A 24,252-nucleotide genomic window follows, 5' to 3' on the forward strand; every position below is an offset into this window, starting at 1 on the left:
TAAAAAGGAGTGATCACACCTTGGAGAGCTATTGCACCAAGTGGACTGACATGAATCATGGCTCCAACACGAGAGATGTCAATTGAAACAAAGGAGAGGATTATCAATCTCTTAAAAGAGGGTAAATCATCACGCAATGTTGCAAAAGATGTTGGTTGTTCACAGTCAGCTGTGTCTAAACTCTGGACCAAATACAAACAACATGGGAAGGTTGTTAAAGGCAAACATACTGGTAGACCAAGGAAGACATCAAAGTGTCAAGACAGAAAACTTAAAGCAATATGTCTCAAAAATCGAAAATGCACAACAAAACAAATGAGGAACGAATGGGAGGAAACTGGAGTCAACGTCTGTGACCGAACTGTAAGAAACCGCCTAAAGGAAATGGGATTTACAGACAGAAAAACTAAATGAAAGCCATCATTAACACCTAAACAGAAAAAAACAAGGTTACAATGGGCTAAGGAAAAGCAATCGTGGACTGTGGATGACTGGATGAAAGTCATATTCAGTGATGAATCTCGAATCTGAATTGGGCAAGGTGATGATGTTAGAACTTTTGTTTGGTGCCGTTCCAATGAGATTTATAAAGATGACTGCCTGAAGAGAACATGTAAATTTCCACAGTCATTGATGATATGGGGCTGCATGTCAGGTAAAGGCACTGGGGAGATGGCTGTCATTACATCATCAATAAATGCACAAGTTTACGTTGATATTTTGGACACTTTTCTGATGTTTGGGGATGATGAAATAATTTTTCAAGATGATAATGCATCTTGCCATAGAGCAAAAACTGTGAAAACATCCCTTGCAAAAAGACACATAGGGTCAATTTCATGACATAGGGTCAATGTCAACGAGCAGATGTGATTTGATGCAGGTGTTAGTTTTGGGGATGGAAATTTACAGGGTGATTCCATAATTTATTCCTCAGAATTGAGTGATTCCATATTTCTTTCCTCTGCTTGGTCTAAAAAAGTAACCGTTACTGACTGCCACAATCTTTTTTTCTTGATTTCTTATAGTGTTTCTTAAAGCCAGAAAGTTGCCATTTGAAATGACTTTAGTTTTGTGTCATGTCTGTGATCTGCTTTTTTTCTACAAAATTAAACAACAGAATGAACATCCTCCAAGGCCGGTGATTCCATAATTTTTGCCAGGGGTTGTATATATATTATAAAAAATTTCTTTTGAGACAAGATTGTAGATAATTTGCAGTTGTAGATAATTTATCTGTGATTCTGGGAGTGATGAGAGATGGTTTCATCAGCCAAGTTCTGAGAACAAATGCGTCATCGGCTACAAAATGATTATGTTATAGAGCGTGGTGTCAAGGGGGAGAAACAGGATAAGCAGCAGAAAATGAATTAGAGTACTGTGCTCATAGAGCACAAGTCTCCACCTTCACAAGTCTAAATTCCACAAATATTTACCTTGGAAAACAATTCAATGTTAAAGTCCTGTTAGAAGTAGTTTTTAATAAGCTAAAATATAATACAAATTATAAATCAAAAGGGCTTTTTAATTTTAAAAGGAATCAAATATCCGCTAAATCCGCAACATGGTTCAGATGCGGCTCAAACTTAGTCTATTCATTGAGAGCGCCACTTTGCACCTCATTGTCACAAATGAGAGTGACTGAGGCACTTTTTATTGCGATATAATGCAAAATGCACACCAAATGGGCTTTTCAATATTAAATTCAAATGGCCACAAAATCCACAATCTGGATGAGATCCAGATCAATCTTTGTCAGGTAATAGTGAGTGCCAGTCTGCACCTCTCTTTCAAATATGAGAGTGATTGGGGCATGTTTGATTAAGATATAATGTAAAATATACCTTAAATGGGATTTTCAATGTTACATTTAAATGACCAAAAAAATCTGTAATCTGGATGAGATCCAGATCAAACTTTGTCAGTCGATAAAGGATACCATTGTACATAATCTCAAATATGAAAGAATTTTGATCTTTTTGACAGAGTTGGTGGAGGTAATGAATGAATGATGACTGGGCAGGTGCATTTCCTAAACTCTAGGATGTAATTACCAAAAGTGGTCCAAGGAAGGAAAACCAGTGAACTGGTGACATGAACCAGTACAGCCATGGTTTGTTAAGGATTTGCTTATTTCGAATGTGCTAGCAATATTTAATAAAACAATATTTTTCCTTTTTTTAATCTATCATGAATATTTAAAAGCATCTTGTCACATTAAAAACAAATATTTCTTAAACCGCATGCAAGATGTGTTCTGATCCTCACCATCATGAAGACTAAGCTATCAAAATATTGCCATCTGAGGTTTTGCAAGTACTGCAATGCAAACGATATAGCCGCTCACACATATGGTGGTGATTTGAAAGATCAAAGTGTCATTAAAGATAATTAATCTTTAATGTTAATTAATCAAGTTAACCTCAGGGTTTGCAGACCACCCTCTAATCAGTGCATGCATGTGTGTTAGTGTGTGTGTGTGTGTGTGTGTGACACAAGCTCCTTATTTGCACATATGTAGACAGTGTTCATGTGGATTATTGAAAGGAATCAAACAAACTCCCTTCTGTCTTTGGAAACCAAATCGATGAGACAGAGAGCAAAGATTAAACACACAAATTAGGAGAAAAAAAATTAAACAAAAAGCCCGTAAGTGTAGAGCAAAGGGGGACAACCCCCACACACATTCCCGCTAAAAAGAAAGAATGATTAACCTGTGAGACATTTACCTAATTAATTCTGCTTTAAATGAAGTGCGCAACCTTGGAGCAGTGGCTGGTCGTTGGAACTCATGTAAAATGTATGTCACTGTACATTACCGGGTGCAGAACAAGAGCCGCTGCTACTTAATACGATAACACATGTAATCTTTTTTTCCCCCAACATGCACCCTGAAGGTGTGCAGCTTTATTGCAGACTCAGACATCACATCGGCCATTAGTCCAAAGTTAGGGCTAAATAAACTGACAGTATGCTGAAACACGTGGGAGCCTGGCAAGCCATGTTTGTATTTAATGATGATTATTTTTAATGCATTAATGATATGCTAAATTAGCATTCAGGGTGAGGCACACTCTAAAGGGATTTTGTGATGTTGCACGTGTATGCATGACAGTAGAAAAGTAAAACCTGATGCATGTTCTGCATAATTTAATACAAAGGTGATAGATTTCAGTTAAGATCTTTTGAAAAAAGAAGTAAATAAGGATAGTTCAAATATATTTTTCCCAAAGATGTAGAGGAAAACTGTTGCCATTAAATCCAAATCACAGTATTTAAAACCTCACCTGATGCAGAATTACAGAGGAATTCCTTCAAAAAGCCAAACAGCTGGTAGCTGCCGTAAAATGCTGCATTCCTGCGGTTTAACACTACACTTGACCCCCTGATCCACCCTCATATGTAATAAAAGTACAAGAGAGATTCCGTCCGCAGTGTGCAAAGTGAAGAATTTGTGGGGTAAAGGCGCTTCTTACACAATCATGTTTGTACACGGGAGTGCACGGCTGCAGGCGTAACATTAACACACATGGAGGTCACAGTGATATTTGGAAACGTTGTTGTCAACAATTTGACCACTGTTTGTAATGTGTGTTTTCTAAAATTATAAACAGCGCTTATTGTATTGACAAGCATAACTTTCTCTGACTACTGTGAACTACACAGTCCAGCATGGTGTGTATGTACGGGCACTGTGGTGACACCTCAGCTGGCACACAGACACAGAACCTCTGAGAAGAATGTTTTGTGATCACCACAGTTTGTTTGTTCACCGGATTATGCAAAAACAAACAAAAAAAAGAATACAATTGATTTTTATCCTTTGTTAAAAACATTGCACACCTGGAATCATTTTATATAAATTTTTTTTAATAACTCCCATTGATGACCATGTTTTTGTACTGCTGACTGCACTGGAGCTACAGAGGGCCCTCTGGAAAGCAAACAAATTATAACCTAATTTTAGTGAAATCTTAGTCAAAAGAGTTGGTTAGATTTTGGGAAGAATTCAGATCCAGATATGGATCTATTACTTTTTTCATGAGAAAAAAAAACAAACAAAAAAAAAAACCACAGGGTAATTGTTTTTTAGTTTTATTCATATTTTTATTTATTTTTTTTTTTTTTTCAAAATATAAAAATCCTTTTAGGTAATTGTCTTCCTTCTTTCCTTCCTTCCTTTTGTTGTTTGTTTTTAAAGAAAAAAAAAGTGTTCCTCCTGGGCCACCAGCTCTTTGTTTTGAATCTTATTTTTTCTATAAAAATGTCTTCTTTGTTTTGTTTACTTCAAAATCTAATAAAGTTCTCCTTGGTCCCTTCTTGTCCATCCTAATTTGTTAGGTATCTTGCTGTCTAGAATCCAGCAAAAAACAAAATGCCTCCAACAATGACACAGCCTCGACTCTTCTTCTGGCCAGGTAATGTTTTTGGTCAGTCCTCTGTGATTTTAAATTCTTCAAAAAAATTGTTCTCCTGGGCTTCTTGCTGTTTTGTAAATAAGAAGAAGATCAATTTTATTTATCCCAAAGGAAATTATTTTGCTAGAGTACTGAAACAGTGACAGCAAATAATGAACAATGTTTTTTTTTAAAGACATTTACACAAGATGTTTGACAATATTGCAGATAACTCTGAGTAACTGAATAACTCGAAATAGCTGTGTTTGTTATGTATTCATCCTGCGGGGGGGGGGGGGGGGGGGGGATTAAACAGTCTGATAGCCACAGGTAGGAAAGACCTCCTGTGGTGTTCTGTGGTGCACCTCGGTGGTCTCAGTCTATGTGTTGTGTGGGCCGCTGAAGAGGAGGTACTGCTGGCCCACCACCACCAGAGGGCGCCCTACCTGAAGTGCGGGCTTCAGGCAAGAGAGGGCGCTACCGCCTCTCAGGAACAGCCGGGGTGACAGCTGTCACTCATCCACTATGACAGCTGTCACCAATCATCAACTCATCAACCACTCCATATAAGCTGGAAGACATCTCCACCCCGCTGCCGAGATATCGTTTGCCTTTGGAGGTATATTCTCAGCCGTATTCAGTAGGTGCTACTGTTATTGGTTTATTGTGTTCCTGTTTTGGAGGTGGAGGTGTCTTACCCACCATTAAGGAACTGTCGCTACTTATATTTGCTGGGTGTACACACACCCACACATAACTGTTTCTGCTTCCTGCCAGCAGTACCAGATCCGACAGCCGGAGACGGTGGCCACCTGGGGACTCGGAACTTGGCAGCTCCAGTATTCTCCGGGTTCGGTGGCAGTGGAAATCGTGTGGGATCCGGCTCTTCTCTGGACGGACGTGTTCTATCCTCGAGCCTGCCCACACGTCACCTTAGTACATTTGACTCTGTCAAAATTCTGTATTTGTCTGTATTTCGTTGTGCATGCTTCACAACAGTAAAGTGTTGTATTTTTGGCTCATCTATTGTCCGTTCATTTGCGCCCCCTGTTGTGGGTCCGTGTCATGACAATTTCACAACACTATGGATGAAAGAGCTCTGATAGGATGTCAGTGTGGCATGCAGGGGGTGGGAGGTATTGTCCCGAATGCTGAGCAGTTTCCTCAACATCCTCCTCTCTGACATCTCTGCCACAAACTGTAGTTCAAACCCTCAGAACACAGCCAGCTCTCCTGATGAGTCTATTCATGTCAACTGCCTTCAGCCTGCTGCCCCAGCACACTACAGCATAGAAGATGATCCTGGAGACCACAACAACATATTTCTGCAGTCATTGAAAGATCTGAGCCTCCTGAGGAAGTATAGTCGCTCTGACCTTTCTTATACACAGCATCTGTGTTTACAGTCCAGTTTGTGTCTATGTGGACACCCAGGTACTCAGGTAAAGCCTATGTCCTTACGAAGATGTTCCTTTTGGGCATCCAGCTCTTTCTTATACTGGTCCTCTTTGGCTGCCAGCTCTTTATCTGTTTTTAATCTCGTTCCTGCTAAAAATGCCCTCGTGTTCCAGACCTTTCTGATGGTCTTCCTGGGCTATCTTCTCTTTCTTTAAATGGTCTTCTTGAGCTGCCATCTCTTTTGTGAAATATTCATCTTTAGATTTTATTTGTTGTCAGTAATTCGATTATCTTGCTTACAGACAGTTTTCCTTCTACTCCATTACTTTTTTGAAACCAAGCTTCATATCTGGAAGTTCTTTTTTTGGACAGGTTTTTTTTGTATCTTTTTGGTCCCTTGTAAGAGCTTTCATGTCTCCTGTTTGCTGGATCATGTAGATGATGCTAGCATTTATTCTTCTTGAATTATTTTCTCCAAGCTGCTAATCTTCTTGTCCTTCTCTTTCATCTGCTTTGTAAACTGGTGGATTGTCTCTAACTTTCCCACTTCAGTCAGCCTATTATGTTTGATCTGTTCCTCCTGATGAACACAAGATTGATCACTACCAGAGACAGAAGAGATTGTTTGGGTTCCAAACCTTGAATTGCCTCCTTTTGTGGCTCCGCCTCTGCCAGCTTGACCTCACTGGACGCCACTAAAAAAAGGTACCTGTGTGTAGGCTCAAACTCAGGGAAATCTGCCACGTAGCCGTAGTGTCCTAAATGATGGGTCATCACAATGTAAACAGAATGCTTTTTTTTAGGTCTCCCGAAGTGATACAAAAGTATTCTCCGTCTGATCAAATACATCCAGACATCCATCTTATCTAAGTTATCTTATTGAATTTTTGTTTATTTATACAATAATTTAGGAAGCATTACTGGTGTGTTGTCATGGTAACTCTGTACTAGATATTTTGAATTAATCACATTGTTAATCACAACATAATATTTTACTATGCATTAAGAATAACTACATTTTCCTTAATGTCGTTTGTACCAGAATGATTTTTGTTTTTTGTTTTTTTTCCAAACTATTGTTCTTAGAGAAACAAATGAAAAGTAGACATGGATTAGTACCCAGCAGCCAGCAGCCTGTAGACCCCCCACAACTACCATAAAATACAGATTGGTCATTCCTGCACTGAAAGGTACTGTACATCTCAATTCAATTTATTTAATTTATATAGCGCCAAATCACAATAAAGTTGCCTCAAGACGCTTCACACAAATTAGGTCTAACCTTACCAACCCCAAGAACAAGCACACAGGCAACAGCGGTAAGGAAAAACTCCCTTTGATGATTTGAGGAAGAAACCTCAAGCAGACCAGACTCAAAAGGGTGACCCTCTGCTTGGGCCATGCTACTGACACAATAGACAATACAAATATACAAGAAATCTGTACTTTAATCACCTGTTTTTGCACAGCCCCATTCTATTACGTTATATTTATTTAACAGTGAATATAGTTTTGCCTATTTGACTCTTTTACTTCTTACAGAAGTGTTTTTCTTTTCTTTTCATATTGTTTATGCACCAATAACACCAGATCAAATTCCTTGTATGTGTGAACTTACTTGGCAATAAATTCATTCTGATAATGATACTCCACATCCGAGACAGACTGGAGTAATCCTCTACCAGAAAAACAGGTTATATTAGGTTAGCAACCAGGTTTTACAGCAATGCAGTAAATACCAGGAGGCTAAAGACGTAAATATCCTCCACCAAAGATATCAGCACCATCATGTAGCACTGTCGAATGACCTCATGCCTCATGGAAATCCATAAGTCATGACTGAGAAACACAAGAAAGTTGTGTTTGGATACCTTCTGATGATGTAAACCCAATAGACGTCTTTTTAAATTTTCATATCATCCCTACTTTGACTTCTATTTCACTGCAGTAGAGCAGGTAGAGTGTGTAAGGAGCTGGATTGCCAATATGAAGACCTTTGTTTGAAATCTGCTCATGCTACCTGTCTGTGCCCTTGGACAAGACACTTCGTTTGTATTGTCTCAGTCCACCCGGCTGTAATGGGAACCAACCTTGGCTGGGGAACCCGCATCTCCGCCGAGGAGAAGTAACAGACTCTCATCTGCTTTATGCTACTGAATCCAGAGATGAGGACAGACCTGAGGGCCAATATAGGACTTACTTCCTCTATTTCATTGCACACAGTATAAACCCAAGATATTTCATGTTTTCTGTGGTTTGCTTCATTTCATTCATTACTAAACATCATTCCTGCCTTTAAGGCCTGCAACACATTCCAAAAATAATAATAAATAAATACAATTTAAAAAGTTGGGACAGGGGCAAAGAGCAGAGAACAGGATTGAAAGTTAGGAACATAATCAAAGAATAGCTATCAGAATGAGAGATCAGTGACTGACTTCAAAGTTCAGCAATCAGGATCAAAGAGCATAATCAAAGTTCAGAGATCTTAGCAATGAGAGTCACAGTTTAGCCATTCAGACCATATATCACTGAACAGGATCAAAGCTCAGTAATTAGGAATGAAAGATCAGAGAGTCAAAAGTCAGGAACATAATCAAGACTTAGAGATCACTGTTACAGTTCAGCGATCATCAATCAAAATTAAATATTGGTGAGCCAGATCAATGTTCAGTAATCAGGATCAAAGAGCAGCAATCAGGATCAAAGATGAGGATCAAAAGACAGGAACATGATTAAGGCTTGGGATTTAAGGTCATAGTTAAGTGATACAGATCAAAATACAGTGTTCCAGATCAAAGTTCAGCCATCAGCATCAAAGCAAACTGAAAGATGTGCTGATGGACACTCTGCGCTCTTTAGGAGAACAGCTGATCCCAGGCTGAGCTGCAGCCTTTCACGCTGATCTAATGAACAAAGCCTTTAATGTTCAGAAAAAAGTCTTTAAAAGATGTGCATCCAACTGTGGCACTCAAAGTCAGCATGTTGCTGAGGAACCCCTGTGTGCTGTCATAGAGGTCGATGTGTCACGTGAGAGGCCTCCTCCAAAGCGGATGACAAAAGGTGTGCGACGCACTGCACTGCTCTGCTTCCAGGATCATGATAAAAAAAAAAAAAGGGAATAATTTGGTGAAAATGGAAACGTTCGCTGAGACAATCTACTGGATTTTTTTTTTTTGGTGGTGCAAATTAATCTACTTTGCTTTCAGCACGCTGGATGAATTATCATCTAACGTGAGCTGTTCTGGTCAGACAGTAGGTTTGTAATTTGTTTTAAAGGTATTACCTATTTAGGAGCCCGTGCACGCCTGCTCGAGGAGATTTCAAGCTGCTGTGCACCTTCAGATTAGTGTCATTATATTTACATTACAGAGACATTAGATTTCCTTATGTGACTTTCAGTGGTGGTGATAAAAGCCGCTCTTCAATATATGCGCATTGCAATCCTGAAATCAATCGACTGATTACCATTTTTGGACGTGTTCGCAGCCCGTCCAATATTTATTCAGGTCAGGCCATCATGTTTTCCCACATGCTATGAATTCATTTGGAGTGGAAATGCGCTTATATATCTGCAGCCTCCCTGCACGCTCACACACACACACACACCATCGTGGTGTTTTAGACCATTTCTGTGCCGGCTAATTGTCGCGCTTGCCCCCCTTCTCAGACTATGAAGCAGGTGGCAGGTTATGTTTTATTTTTCTGCAAATCTAAACAACATAAAGTGTTGGAGACAGGCAGCTTCATCACAACTGAGTAGCCTGCAGGAGTCAGTCAAGCACAAAAGCTTTATTGCTTGTTAGGAAGAAGGAGGACGGGTGGCGGGGGCCGGTGGTGGGGGGGAACCTGACGAAAGAGTGACAGATGAAAATAGACAGCGTTTGCGTGTGTGTGTGTGTGCGCGCTAAACCTTGCTCCAATCTTGAGGCATAATGGAGGTGTTTTCATCTTCCAAAGCCAGAGGCAGCGTCCCCTTCACCCAGGGGTTTGTCATGCCATGCTAAGGTCAAAGGTCATCATCTGGATAGTTTTAGCTTTTTGGGAATATCCCCTTCAGCGTTGACTGAGGTCACGCAGCGTGGCTTGAAAACCTGTGACCCCTAATCCCTGCTGCAGTCATCTGGCTGCTGAGATCAAGTTTCACACACTTTTGATGCTATGCAAAACCCAAGAAAGGTTCCGCTTCAAAACGTGCACGACTTTGTTAATTTACTTTATGGTGAAAAAACACTGCAAAGTTGTCATAAAGAAACTGCAGTTTGGGGCCAAAACTGATTCCTGTGTTGCACTTACATGTCAACTAATGACAGGCAGGTTGGTCAAGGACGTTTGGACACAAATGTGAGGCTCACACAAACAGCTCTGGTTGGTAAAAGACTTTAGTGCAGTGGTTAGCAATGGTTGGTCTACAGAAAGGCAGTCCAAAATACACAGCAGAAGTACAAAAATTATCAGGCTTTGGCGAGGTCAGAAAAATGGGCATGAGGCCGAAGAACACACTGTGGAAGGCAGGACTATGGAGCATGAGATTAAGAGCTGGAGAGAAGGTACAAGGTGCACCAATCTGGCAAGGAACAAATGCACCCAGTGAGTTTCTATAACCCCAAGTGATGAGCTGCAAACTAGGAACAGGTGTGCGTGGAAGGCACCAGAATAACGGCGTGGCCAGAGAGAGAGAAACGTCCACCACCAAGAACCCAGGGAACGACAAGAGAGACAGACAGATCCAAACAGGAAAACCCAGCAAGAGAATAAACACACACAAAAACCAATGAATCAATGAAAATAATAAAACAGAGCAGACGAAAATAAAGCAGACAAACAAAACTCAAACTCTGACAACTAATAGAACTTTATGATAAAGTTCTAGATGAAGCAGTTGGATTCCTTGAGATGTGATCCACTAATTACCCAAAGTCAGCCATCAGGATTTCATCCAAATCAGAGAATAATATTGGCCTGACATCCTGGTGGCAGCAGCCAGTGGCTGATTGAGCTTTTGTGTCACTTTAACCAATATACTTTTATGTGCTCCCGCTGTGTTAATAACATGAGGTTTATGGAGTGTGCACTGTAATTAAATAATACAGGATGGCTTTGAGGGGAACACAGCGGATGCTTTTTCATGCATTCTGCACGGCGGCCCTGTCGTGGCTTTAATGGGATACAGATGGTGGTCAGAGATCGGCCGACAGGCGGTCGGCACTGCAGACTGAGACCAGCGGGGAGCGTCCTGAATCTTTTGCACCCTGTCCCATGGCATGACCAAGTGTGTGTGTGTGCATGAGATTACACTGCTGTTAAAATAACGTGCTGTCTCTGCAGCAAAAGATAACCTGCTGAAATCTGTTTGGTGTTTTTGTTTGTTTGAATGAAAAAATGTTTGTAACAGAGGAATCCAAACCAGCTTCTATCATTGCATAATGAGCTGCCTAAATGTAACCCGAGTACTCACCCGTTTCTCCACAGTTTTATGTCACCTCTAGCCTGGAGCAAAGTTTGACCATTAAAACATACCGCCACAGAAGCACGTGTCGGTCAGACGAGATTAACACAAACAACCCGACAGTAAAACAGTCGGTTTATCTTAAATCCAGCGGCACATTATTCTAATTAATAGTCTCAAAAATAGTTTGAGATTATTAAAGAGTGATCATAGATAAGAAAAAAAGATATGCAGTATAAAGTGAGACCACATTTTACTACAACAAGCACTCCAACAAATGCTGTTAAAGGCTAAAATACATACAATTCCTGTGCATGTTCTGACTAATTTGTGTGCATGAGAAAAATAATTCAATTATTTTAGCAGTGGAGAAGGCCAAGTCATTCATCCCAAAAGCCACCTGTTAGTCCTTGTACTCCTCTGCAGGCTGAATTAAAGACACTTTTTTCATAAATATGAAAGAACAGGCTCTTAATAATTATTAACTATCGCATACTGTATTTTTTTCTCAAGATTTGTTTTTGCATTAGTTTGAAAAAACAACAGATCATAAGTTTAGGATAAATTACTTATCATGAATTAAATTTTCTAAGTGGCACTAATGACAACACTCATACTGAACATGATTTTGCTTGCAGAGACTGATTTTGGAGATCAAGCAATAATTGCAGATGGGCTTTCTGAGGTCCCAGATAGCTTTTCTGATTTCCTTTTCTAACTTTCAGAATTTAGTAAATTAGCATATGGTCCATTGATACTTATGTGTAGACACTAGTCCCTAGAGGCAACTATTTTTGGTTTCAAATCTGGGCAAATGCAGTCCCAGAAAATTGCGAATGTGACAAACAAGAAACAGGTGTTGTAAACAAGACAATGCTGCTAAAAATACAAACTTGCAGAAACAAAGATACTATTCTGACATGGTTTTGCACATAAGACTGACATAGCATGTTTCAAGTACACACATATGTCAGAAGGTGAGGGGGGGACATACCATATTCTGTCCTCCTGGTTGAAAAGGACATGTCCCCCCATCCCCCACCAAATTGCGCCCATGTTTAGAAGTGTTTATTTCTCGCTAGCTTTTGCACAATATGAGAGACATGTATATAAACACACAAAACAAAGCAGTTTTGGAAAGACCAGCCACTGACATCACAGTGCAGCTCTACTCTGATTGGCTGTCACGCCCGCCACTCAGAAACAAAACTGAACTGATTGAAACAGAATGTGACTTTTTAACCTCTTAAAATAGGTCAAGGTTAGCCATCTTTGAACATGTCCAAGGTCTGTGTTCCAAGAATGTTTCCTGTAAATTTGAAGACTCTGGGAAAAATAGGACTGGACTTATGCTGAACACAGATGGACAGACGGACGGACAGGCAGACAGACGGATGGACAGACGGATGGGCAGACAAACGGAGGGATGCAAAGCCTTCTCAATACCCGATGGCCATATTTGGGTAATAAAAAATAAAGCCACTAAGACAGCTTTCAGGGAACACATATGTTGCTGAACAGTGATAGAGGTTTGCACTGGGTTTCACTTTACAACACGTTTGCAGCCCTTTTTCCTAAAATACAGCAGCATTTTTATCAGCCTGGATCTGAATCTATATTTTACTGTAACCGATCTGGACCTTCCTCTAGATCTGACATATGTATGATTGACAGAATTCACAAGCAAATCCTGATTGACACCAGATGGAGTGGATTTGTTTACACTTGATAAGACTGGCAGTTTTCTCAAGATTAGTTTAATATATTTTGCATAATCTTGCTAAGAGACTCAAATGGTCATATCAAAAATAGGACCTACTGCATAAAATATCTTCAACGGTGAGCTTCTAATAGTCATCAGCGATAATAAGAGCAAGAGTCAAAGTAATATCGCAAACAAATCCACATTTCTGAAAGTGTGACTGTGAGACGTAGTGTTGAGTTCACTGCGCTCACAGTGTGACAACGCCTCGTTCAGGACGCCATAGAGAAGGAAAAAAAAAAGAGAAGGCTTTGATTAATCATATAAATCTGCCTGATGGGATGTGACGTTTCAAAAGAGGCTCGCTTCAGAAAGCCTTTGAACTTTGACTCTTGAACTGTGGCTTTTCACAAAGGCTAGAGACAAAAAAGGTGCAACGCCTGAGCGTCCCTGAGTGAATACTGAGGAATATAAGAAAAGAAAAAAAGATAGAAAAAGTCGCACAGGGAACGATCCCTATTTTTAATGAATGTGGTCTCAGGGAGAATAAACACAAATCCTATTTTGAAATGTTATTACTGCTAATGGCGATGCTCACATTTCTAAACGGAGGGGAAATCGGGGGTGCGGCCCTTCTGTTTGATTAGACATCAGCCTGTGGTGATGGGCGTCGCAGTCAGAACATTTGAACACAGCAGAAAAATACATCTCCACAGCCAATACACAGCTCCACAGGGGGCTGATTTGGCTCCCACCCCCCAATTCTTTTGTTCATGTCATAATCACACATGCTGTTATTGTGGAGAGAAAGAAAATGAAGCAATAATTGTACATGATTATTTGATGGTCAGAGCTCCGGTGTGGGTGAAACATGTTGGGAGTCCAACATGCATTCTGACTCAGGTGAAATATTCACATAATTAAGGCAAACGTAGGCCAGTGATGACAAGAGTGAAAAAGTGGGAGGAGCAAACTTTAAAGCAGGTGATTCTTAGGAACCGCCCTCTTGAAGCAAAACTAATGTTTTCATGACACCACAACTCAGAGGGTTCACATTATGATATATTTACAGTTGTATGTAAAGGTTTGGGCACCCCTGATGATTTCCATGATTTTCCTTTATAAATCATTGTTTTTTTAGATCAGCAATTTCAGTTAAATATGTCATATAACAGACAAACACAGTGATATTTAAGAAGTGAAGTTCAGAGGATTTACAGCAGGTGTGCAATAATTCTTTAAACAAAATTAGGCAGGTGCATAAATTTGGGTACCCCAACAGAAAAAAATACATCAATATTTAGTAGATCCTCCTTTTGCAGAAATAGCCTCTAAACGCTTCCTATAGCTTCCAATGAGAGCCTGGATTCTGACAAAACATCTCAGGTTTGTTGGTTTCCGAGCATGGACAGCCTACTTAAAATCACACCACAGATTTTCAATAATATTCAGGTCTGGGGACTGAGATGGCCTTTCCAGAACATTGTACTTGTTCCTCTTGATGAATGCCTTAATAGATTTGGAGCAGTGTTTAGGGTCGTTGTCTTGTTGAAAGATCCAGCCCCGGCACAACTTCAACTTTATCACTGATTCATGAACATTTTTCTCAAGAATCTTCTAATATTGACTGGAATCCATGTGACCCTCAACTTTAACAAGATTCCCAGTACCTGCACTGGCCACACAGTCCCACAGCATGATGGAACCACCTCCAAATTTTACTGCAGGTAGCAAGTGTTTTTCTTGGAATGCTGTGTTCTTTTTCAGCCATGCATACTGCCCCTTGTTATGTCCAAATAACTCAATTTTAGTTTCATCAGTCCTCAGCACCTTATTCCAAAATGAAGCTGACTTGTCCAAATGTGCTTTAGCATACCTCAAGTGACTATTAGTGGCATGTATGCAGAAAAGGCTTCCTTTGCATTACAGCATCATACAGCATCTCTTTGTACAAAGTGTGCTGTATAGTTGAATGATGCACAGAGACACTATCTGCAGCAAGATCATGTTGTAGGTCTTTGGAGAAGGTCTTTGGGTTGACTATGACTGTTCTCACCATCCTTCGCTTCAGCTTATCTGAGATTTTTCTTGGTCTGCCACTTCGGGCCTTAACTAGTACTGTGCCTGTGGTCTTCCATCTCCTCACTGTGTTCCTCACAGTGGAAAATGACAGCTGAAATCTTTGGGATAGGTTTTTGCATCCTTCCCCTAAACCATGATGTTGAACAATCTTTGTTTTCAGGTCATTTGAGAGTTGTTTAGAGGCTCCCAAGTTGCCACTCATTAGAAGAGATGCAAGAGGGGAAACATTTGCAAATGGCCACCTTAAATGCCCTTTCTCATGATTGGATTCACCTGTGTATGGTGGTCAAGGGTCAATGAACTTACAAACCAATTTTGTGTTCTAATAATTAGTGCTAAATGTATTCAAATCAATAAAATAACACTGGAGCCCAAATTTATGCACCTGCCTAATTTTGTTTAAATAATTATTGCAGACTTTTTGTAAATACTAGAAACTTCATTTCACTTTTTGATGTTTATTTTTCTTTTCTTCTCCAGACCTTTCATGTCTGTTGTTGTACTGGTTACAATGACAATAAAGAATCTGTTAGCTGTGATATCTTGACAACAACTTTGTATATTGAACGGAAACTTGGTACAGAAGACTCACCTCTTGAAAAATTCTTTTGATGTTGGGTGCATTTCAGTTTTGATTTTGGCCACCTGGGGCAAACTCTGAGAAACCTAGTACCATATTAGCCCATTTATAAGACCAATCCTTAAATCTGGGCCAAGATGGCATAACGGCAGAGCTCCATGAGGTCTTGCTACAGCAGATTTGTAAAAGTATTTCCACAAGTTTGAGGTTGGCCTCAGCAATGCAGGTTAGGGTAGTTACGATAAGTATCGGTATTGCTGAATGCGTCACTAACCCACATGCCCGCACAATCTGCGTGAGAGATATAGACAGATGCCCACTTTGTGAACGGAGAATGTGCACGACTGGAAGCTTGTTTGTTTGTTTTTTTGTTGTTGTTTTCTGACGCAACATGTACAGAAACTGGTCGTGTTCTAAGACACTGTCAGGGTGTTTTTTTTTTTTATTAATTGCCACAGTGTCTGGAGACTGTGGTAGCTTGAAATTTACTGGTATAAAAAGAAAATCTTTGCGCATGCTGTCCATTCTTATGATGAAAAGGTAAAGTTGACTATCAGTTATGTTGATCATCACTGATTACAGCTTATTGCAATGATTCACAAAAGTGGCATTAAAGGTGACAAGACCTGAAATCAATCTCAAGCTTGTGATCCAGCTCAGCGTGTATTATTTGGCACTCTTGCTCTCCTGAACAAGAAGACTTCGTAAGTGCAGCGCTGAACGTAACAGCTGGCACTTCGTGCCCCCTGCTATTTTCTCTCCAACATAGCCCTAATTTCTCTTCTCTCCCCTGTTTTCATGCTTGACTTGAAGCAGCTTTTGTCCAGTTGCAGGAGCGCTCGTCAGCCAGGGGGTAGTTTGGGTGAGAGCACGGAGGTGGTGTTCCCAGGGGCTGGGGAAGATGTGAGATCCACGCTAGCGGAACACACCCCTTTTTCATATTGAAGCCTGCCAGTCATAACAGCTGACATTCAACATGTGTTCTGTGACTCCTCCTCTCTGTATCTCCTCCTGGTTAAAGTGGCATCCTCTTCAAACGTCCAGTTGTCTCAACAACTGGATGCTAAACAGAGACGGACAAACTTGCCCCAACAAACACACACGTTGTTGTGTGTTTTTTGTGCTTTATGTGTTAGCCTGGTGGGCGACAAGGTCATCCGGCCACACAGTGCACCTCTTGAGGTGTTTTCATGCAACTTGCATTAAACTTGATGGAACAGCAGGAATTGAAGATTTGAATTTAACAGTTGTTATAAAACAGCAACCCTTTAAGGGTGACTTCACCAGTAAGAAGTACGATCATTAAACACCAGAAAATCTGACCTGACTGCCCCATAATCGTGTTACACTGTCATGGATCATGTTTGGGCTCCAGTTCTGTTTATCAGTTTTATTTTTTTGTTTAATGTTATAGTCATTCTGAGTTATTTCTGCTATCAGTCGTGCCGTTATTCTTTCTCCTGTGTTCATTTGGATGTCTGGGTTGTTGAACTCTGCATACACACATACCCGTGCTTCCAGGTTTAATTGCTCTGCATTCTTTATAAACACCGTTAGAATGTCTCCTGGTTGCCAGATTGTATTGGGTTTAGCCCTGCTCTCTAGCGCTACATGTTAGTGTTTTTGACGCTACGTTTCTAACTTATACTATCTTTGTGGACTTCTGGTTTTGCTCTGGTTACAATATGATATAGACCCTTGTTGCCATTCTGGACTCCTGTCTTTCACCTTCTGTTAAGACTCACTACTACGAGAATCTCTGGTTTTAAACTAATTCTGTGTTTTGTGAAATTCTATTGCTTAACCCCCCCGAAAGACTTGCTATTGACACATTATGGTTATTAAAAAGTGCCTGGTGTTTGGATCACTCTTTTGCATTTTTCTCTCAGAGAAGCTGAGGATATTTTAGGACTGATTACTGTATACCTAACCAGAGCTTGAGTTTTGACCATTTCCATCTACCTCGTTTGAGTTGGACTAGTTATTTAATCTATTCTAACCATGCTTCATTGAGGTTCTCTGCACTGGAGTCCCAGCAGAGATCCTTTATACACAATCCTTGAAACATTCGTATGATACAGCTTTCCAGTGAGCTAATACAGCTCGCTAAACATCTTAACCATTAAAGTGTGAAGTCAAACCCCATAGACACTGAATTGAGACATATTTAATAACCTCAATTTTCATGTCTCTACGAAGCAACTTGTTTTTCTGCCTGGTGCCTTAAATAGAAATTAGCTGCAGTTTGCCCCTCCCTGTGCAAAGAGCTGTCTTTCCCCTTAACGTTGGTTAGTACACGCTATCCAGCCATTACTGCTGTACATACTAGAAGTAAGGGAGTGAGCAATAGGGACACAATTTGGACTTACTACATCACCACCATCTTACTAAGTATGGTGCAAAAATGTATATTTTGCAATGTCAAACTTGCTGGTTGCCTTTGGCCTACTCCCGTTTAAGTGGGGTCACCACAGCAGATCCAGCACAGATTTACCCCAGATGCCCTTCCTGATGCAACTCCGGATTTACCTGGAGTGATGCACACAGCCCCCTGGTCTTCTGAAGAGGTCTCCCATCCAAGTACTGACCAGGACTCACTCTGCTTCGCTTCTGAGACCTGAATGGGCCAGGCTTACACAGAGCACACTGGAAACGCTATCGTTTTCATGTATATTTGCTATTTTTTAAATTTTCCCAGGAAGTTCTTTTTGTGTAGTTACCAGGCTCGAGGTGTATCATAGATTATCCAGATAGTGTTTGGGAACTACTATATGTTTACCGAGTATTCGGACACCCTACGCATTGTGTGCACTGATTTGTGCCTACTATAATGTACGCTAGTATACGCATTCAGATGTGGTGTCAGCCCCACAGACGGCGTGAACGTGTCAATAAAATGTACAAACCAGTTGAATGGGACGGGTGATTTGCTTTCAGCACATCCAAACTCTTGTTTTCTATCTGAAATTGTCTCTTCAAGGAGACTTTCTGTTATTGTGTAGTGTGGTTTCCTATTCCACATACGAATCAATCATCACGTCACCTCTGCAAACTAAAAAAAAAAAAACATGCACCATCATCACATGCAGCATCATATGTCCTGACAAATTCTGAATGGAAACAGTTGTACATACAATTCCTCTAATGCAACAGCGCATCAGTACTGGTACAATGACACACACACATGCACAGACAAATCATCTGCATGCATTTAGGAGGGTTGAGTGGGGTCTTAAGAAAAAAAAGAAAGAGAAAATTTATAAACTACTCCAAGGCGGGCGGGGGGGCTTAGTGAAGGTAGACACAGGAAATGGTTGGGCGTTTGTTGGCCTGCTTTTATTAAGGCGTGTTAGAGTCAAACAAGGCTGTAAAAATGCCAGCGTTAACAGGCAGCTCCAGCGTGTGCGGCTGTTAAAAGGCAAGCTGCCAGGTACACACATGCAAAGCGTGCACACGCAGATGTACAGACGCACACTGCAAATGCAGATTGCAAACAAATAGACAGATGCATCACACTTCATAATCAGACTTAACACTCCCTCTCACAGCAGGCCGGCGACGTGCTTCTCACTCACAGCGCCGCTGACACACATGCATAGATGGACTATACTGATTAGCACCAAAGGAAAGTTAGAGCATGTGATGTTAGATGTGTGCAGACATGGGAGGATGCTGGCTCTGCTGCATCTGCTACTATATTAACTGTTACTATTGTAACTATTGTTGTGGGTGTAGCAAATTGTATGTGATAATTAACTATTAATTAACTACAATTTACTGCAGGTAGCAGTTACGTTTCAAGTACCACAGTGGGCAAAACTGCATGAGAACTGGTCAAAATTGTATTTGGAACTCATCACTATTGTAATAATTATTACAATAGTGAATGCATTTCTGCATATTTTTGCCTACTATTGTAGTTATTATAACAATACTGATTGTTTCAATAGCATTTCACCAGATAGTGTAATAATTATTAAAATAGGAGTTAAATTTCCTGTGTATGCTCACCCACTACTATAACAATGATTACAATCAGAATCAAATTTATTGCCAAGTAAGTTCTCACATACAAGGAATTTGATCTGGTGTTGTTGGCGCATAAACGACAAGAACAAAGAAAATGAAAAAAAAAAAAAACACCTCTGCAAGAAGTAATATTGTATTACTAATATTAATATTGTCAAATAGGCAAATTTATGTACACTGTAAAATGAATAAATATAACATAGTGGAATGGGACTGTGAAAAAGCATGTGATTGGTGTGCTGATGTGCAGTGCCTTCTAGTGCAGGAATGACCAATCTGTATCTGGGGGAGCAGGGTAAATGGGGGTCTCTGGTATTATTTATTAATCTAGCTGTGGATGGAAAGAAGCTGTTTTTGTGACTCGAAGGTTTTAATCCTGAGGGACTTCAGCCAGAGGGGAGGATGACAAAAAGTTTGTGTCCTGGGTGAGAGGGATTGTCCACAGTCTTCCTTGCTCACCTCAGGGCCCTGCATGTGTACAGGTCCTGTAGGGATGGCAGATTGCTGATTACTGAATACTGATTTCATTAAAGTTCTGCACAATTGTGATCACTATTGGAGTAATTATTATAATACAATAGTACGTTTCCTGTACAAGTTTGTCATTAGTGTAACAATTCTTCCAACAGTGACGAAACTGGATTTCCAGGATTTTACAACCTATTTTTATACATTTTTGGAAACCCTTTAATTGTTTCGAAATGTACAATTTCTCCTGCTATTGTAACAATTATGAGGAAAGTGATTGTTATCTAAGAATCTGTAGACAGGCTCTTAAATGGAGTGAAAGACATATTAGTTCCACAATAATTCATTACAATACAGGTTATCTGTGAATTTGTGCCCAAATAATTGTTTCATTAGAGTTATTACAATAACAGCTACAATATGGCATCCATTACAGGAGGTGTGTAAACAAAGGTTTAGTACGACAGTAACTATAAAGACTCTCCACCTGTTCATTGCTCAACTCTTTTTCCACTCTACCTCTATTCATCTGTCTCTTTCCCCATCTTTGTCTTTCTTTCCACAGAATGGGCTGAGCTGTCCATCTCTGCAATTTCAAGTCAATCAGCCAGGCATTCTGCACATCCTTAATGAGCTCAGAGGGGACGTGACGTGAGTACGGCGGCAATCACGTCCCAAAAATCAGCATCCAGCTGCTCGCTTCTAATTGTCAAAGTAAGTGGCAAATCACTGTAATACAAAAGGCAGCAAGGAATCCGGATTGTTGCAGATGCACCCGTGCATAATCACAGCCATTCTCAGTGCAATTCCTAATTGTTGCATTTCCACATGCAATTACATGAAAACTGTATCTCAATGTGAGGGCTCTCAATGTGTGATTTTTGTGACATATTTAAACATAACTTACATTTATTTTTAATTAATTTAAGTAATGACATGCTGTAAGTGACTTCACACTACAGTATCAGTCTCACTGTCCCAGTTCCATTAAGGTCCTGCGTTTTTTTCTGCTGGATACAGGCTGTTGCCATAGAAACAGAGACATAATTTATCATAACCAAGTGGATAATATGCCTATAAGCGCTCTGTGATCTTTGACCCTGTACTCACTGGCTGAAACATTTAATATTCCAGTTCTATTGTCTGCTAATTCTCCCCCCTCTCGTTCCATCTCTTGCTCGCTCGCCGGCTCTCGTTAAACGCATGTAATTGCCTAATTCAACATGCATTAGAAATGTAGTGTTTAAATAATCATCTCCGATAAGAATTGGATAACATTTCAATTACCTTGATGGTGCATTATCTTTACAGCAGTGTACATAACAATTAAATAATCAGCACAGCTTGACAGCTACAGCTGCTGTGTGTACCGAGCATGCATTCACATATTCCGAACTCACTTTGTAGTGTGAACATTTTAATTTACATTTTAATTTGGCTCTCACTGCGGTACTGTATCACTTCCTGTTCCGGAACACAGCGGTGTTTTGCTGTATCTGTTAGCTGTTTAATCTGCTCAGTTAGATTGATCTAGATAACGATTTGTTTCACAGTGTAATCTTCACGTGCCTTAACTAAAGCACTCCGTCTGCTGAATCACCTCTAAATTATTTACACATTATTCACTTTGTGTGTTTTTAGGAATCCGTTAGCTTAGCGCAGCTACTAGCTTCTTAGCCGGTTTAGCATGGCGGCTTCTCCCTGTCTCTCCTGCACTTTTCTGCTCTGGGTGTTAAATGTTTAGTTATTCCTCGGCCTCCTTTAGCAGTAATGGTACTTGTAATAAGTGTAGCTTATTCGTAGCTTTGGAGGCCAGGCTGGGCGAATTGGAAATTCTACAGCTAGCCAGGCCCCTGTAGTCGGTGCGGACCAAGGTAGCCTAGCCGCCGTTAGTTCCCTTCCAGCAGATCTCGAGCAGCCGGGAAAACAGGCCGACTGGGTGACTGTGAGGAGGAAGCATAGCCCTAAACAGAAGCCCCGTGTACACCGCCAACCCATTCACATTTCTAACCGTTTTTCCCCACTCGGCGACACACCCGCCGAGGATCAAACTCTGGTTATTGGCGACTCTGTTTTGAGAAATGTGAAGTTAGCGACACCAGCAACCATAGTCAATTGTCTTCCAGGGGCCAGAGCAGGCGACATTGAAGGAAATTTGAAACTGCTGGCTAAGGCTAAGCGTAAATTTGGTAAGATTGTAATTCACGTCGGGCAGTTACGCCAGTCGGAGGTCACTAAAATTAACATTGAATTGGTGTGTAACTTTGCAAAAACAATGTCGGACTCTGTAGTTTTCTCTAGGCCCCTCCCCAATCGGACCAGGAGTGACATGTTTAGCCGCTTGTTCTCCCTGAATTGCTGGCTGTCTGAGTGGTGTCCAAAAAATGAGGTGGGCTTCATAGATAATTGGCAAAGCTTCTGGGGAAAACCTGGTCTTGTTAAGAGAGACAGCATCCATCCCACTTTGGATGGAGCAGCTCTCACTTCTAGAAATCTGGCCAATTTTCTTAAATCCTCCAAACCGTGACTATCCAGGGTTGGGACCAGGAAGCAGAGTTGTAGTCTTACACACCTCTCTGCAGCTTCTCTCCCCCTGCAATCCCCTCATTACTCCATCCCTGTAGAGACAGTGCCTGCTCCCAGACCACCAATAACCAGCAAAAATCTATTTAAGCATAAAAATTCAAAAAGAAAAAATAATATAGCACCTTCAACTGCACCACGGTCTCTCTCTTCTAAGTCCCTGTTAGTAAATGATATAATAATTGATCAACATATTGATTTATTCTGCCTTACAGAAACCTGGTTACAGCAGGATGAATATATTCGTTTAAATGAGTCAACACCCCCGAGTCACACTAACTGCCAGAATGCTCGTAGCACGGGCCGAGGCGGAGGATTAGCAGCAATCTTCCATTCCAGCTTATTAATTAATCCAAAACCCAGACAGAGCTTTAATTCATTTGAAAGCTTGACTCTTAGTCTTGTCCATCCAAATTGGAAGTCCCAAAAACCAATTTTATTTGTTATTATCTATCGTCCACCTGGTCGTTACTGTGAGTTTCTCTGTGAATTTTCAGACCTTTTGTCTGACTTAGTGCTTAGCTCAGATAAGATAATTATAGTGGGCGATTTTAACATCCACACAGATGCTGAGAATGACAGCCTCAACACTGCATTTAATCTATTATTAGACTCAATTGGCTTTGCTCAAAATGTAAATGAGTCCACCCACCACTTTAATCATATCTTAGATCTTGTTCTGACTTATGGTATGGAAATTGAAGACTTAACAGTATTCCCTGAAAACTCCCTTCTGTCTGATCATTTCTTAATAACATTTACATTTACTCTGATAGACTACCCAGCAGTGGGGAATAAGTTTCATTACACTAGAAGTCTTTCAGAAAGTGCTGTAACTAGGTTTAAGGATATGATTCCTTCTTTATGTTCTCTAATGCCATATACCAACACAGTGCAGAGTAGCTACCTAAACTCTGTGAGTGAGATAGAGTATATCGTCAATAGTTTTACATCCTCATTGAAGACAACTTTGGATGCTGTAGCTCCTCTGAAAAAGAGAGCCTTAAATCAGAAGTGCCTGACTCCGTGGTATAACTCACAAACTCGCAGCTTAAAGCAGATAACCCGTAAGTTGGAGAGGAAATGGCGTCTCACTAATTTAGAAGATCTTCACTTAGCCTGGATAAAGAGTCTGTTGCTCTATAAAAAAGCCCTCTGTAAAGCTAGGCCATCTTACTACTCATCACTAATTGAAGAAAATAAGAACAACCCCAGGTTTCTTTTCAGCACTGTAGCCAGGCTGACAAAGAGTCAGAGCTCTATTGAGCCAAGTATTCCTTTAACTTTAACTAGTAATGACTTCATGACTTTCTTTGCTAATAAAATTCTAACTATTAGAGAAAAAATTACTCATAACCATCCCAAAGACATATCGTTATCTTTGGCTGCTTTCAGTGATGCCGGTATTTGGTTAGACTCTTTCTCTCAGATTGTTCTGTCTGAATTATTTTCATTAGTTACTTCCTCCAAACCATCAACATGTCTATTAGACCCCATCCACAAGGCTGCTCAAGGAAGCCCTACCATTAATTAATGCTTCCATCTTAAATATGATCAATCTATC

The sequence above is a fragment of the Thalassophryne amazonica genome, chromosome 20 (assembly GCF_902500255.1).
Source record: "Thalassophryne amazonica chromosome 20, fThaAma1.1, whole genome shotgun sequence".
NCBI classification, from domain to species: Eukaryota; Metazoa; Chordata; class Actinopteri; order Batrachoidiformes; family Batrachoididae; genus Thalassophryne; species Thalassophryne amazonica.